This window comes from Suncus etruscus, chromosome 11, assembly GCF_024139225.1.
Source record: "Suncus etruscus isolate mSunEtr1 chromosome 11, mSunEtr1.pri.cur, whole genome shotgun sequence".
Taxonomy (NCBI): domain Eukaryota; kingdom Metazoa; phylum Chordata; class Mammalia; order Eulipotyphla; family Soricidae; genus Suncus; species Suncus etruscus.
Window position 1 is genome coordinate 44,743,733 of NC_064858.1, and position 1,696 is coordinate 44,745,428.

Sequence of the window (1,696 nt, forward strand, 5' to 3'; positions counted from 1 at the left end):
AATGGTGTTTGAGATTTAAAAGTCTAGTATAAAATAACTGTACAAGGTTAATTGTTAGAATTCATTACTGTGAATGTGTGTGATGTGGCATAAAGTTTTGTGTGTGATGTGGCATAAAGTTTTGAATTCCATATTTTTCAAAGGTGAAAGGGAAATGAATCTTTCTGTTCTTTATAATGACCTTATTCATTGTTTACATAATTCTTTTTTTTTCTTTTTTTTTTTTTTTTGTCCCCCAATTCACAATACATACCCGGCAAGGGGCCTGTGTTGAGGTGTATATGGGGTGCCTTTACTGTACCTCCTCTTTCTATACAGCCAGTGTAAAGAACACAGCCTGTGGTAAGATTTGGGAGGCCTTATCTTATCTTTTATTTATTTTATTTTTTTTTTCTTCAGAGCAAACTAAAGTTGTTTTTTTTTAAAGTAAGAATTCATTTAAAGGACAAAATTGATTAACATAATGAGGTAAACTAATATAACATAATATAGTGACATAACATAACATATAATATAATTGATATAATAATAATACATGTAAGTCAAAGAAAATTTCTGATTAAAAACACAATTTTTTTTTTCATAATGGCTTACATATCTTTCACTGTAGTATTTTGGGTACATATTCACATTGAATCAGGGAAATACCCATCACCTAATATGTCCTCTTCTCAATCAAAAATCAAATATGCTGAAAATAGGCAGAGTCCTGTCTAGAGGCTCCCAACCTCAGTTTGAGAGAGGATGTGAAAAAAATAATTAAAATACCACAACAATACACAAAAAAACAACAAAAAAAATATCGAATTAAATAACCGATAAGCACCACAGCAATAAAGACAGGCACCACACAATAATCTCGGTTCTGAAATCAAATCATACTCAAATGCAAAAAAGAAAAAGAAAGACAAAACAAAATAAAATAAAATAATATTGGAGACATCAACCGTAATCTTCACACCAAAATAAAGACGTCAAAAAAATAGATCATTTATTCTCCTCTTGCTGCTTTCGTGGTATGTGGAAGACTTCTACTTTATCTTGGATGGTAAAATCAGACCTGTTTCTAAAGATCTTGGTGGCTGTGCAGATCAGGGAATGGAGTTTATGAAGTCTTTCTTTGTGGTTCTAGCAGTTATGCTTCTTCAATGTCATTTTTTTGTTTTTTATGTGTTCTAGGTGTTTCAGAATAGTGCTACCATTCTGTGTTTTTCTTTTGTCTTCTGATTTACTTCGTTTAACATAACATGATCTAGGTCCAGCCACGTTGCTGCAAAGTCTGTGATTGTATCATTTCTAACTGCCATGTAATATTCCATTGTATATATGTACCACATCTTAATGATCCATTCATCTGTTGTTGGACATCGAGGTTGGTTCCAAGATTTGGCTATTATACTGAGTGCTGCAATAAATAGTGGGGTGCATATGTATTTTGGAATGAATGTCCTTCCATCTTGGGGATATATGCCTAGGAGAGCAATTGCTGGGTCAAATGGCAGCTCAATTCTAAGTTCTTTGAGCACTCTCCAGACTTTTCTCCATAGATGTTGGACCAAGGGGCATTCCCACCAGCAATGAATGAGAGTTCCTTTCATACCACATCCTCTCCAACAAGGGTTGTTCCCATTATTTTTGATGTGAGCCAACCTCACTGGTGTGAGGTGGTATCTCATTGTTGTCTTGATTTGGATCT

The 1,696-nt window shown here is 33.8% G+C and overlaps 1 non-coding gene across 1 annotated transcript; it reads right to left on the reverse strand.

Annotated features, from left to right (window-relative positions):
* Nucleotides 1–226: 226 nt before the first annotated feature.
* LOC126023179 (small nucleolar RNA SNORA51) lies at nt 227–359 on the reverse strand. Its single transcript, XR_007500384.1, has one exon. It is a non-coding gene; the product is annotated as a small nucleolar RNA SNORA51 (small nucleolar RNA).
* Between the last annotated feature and the right edge of the window lie 1,337 nt (nt 360–1,696).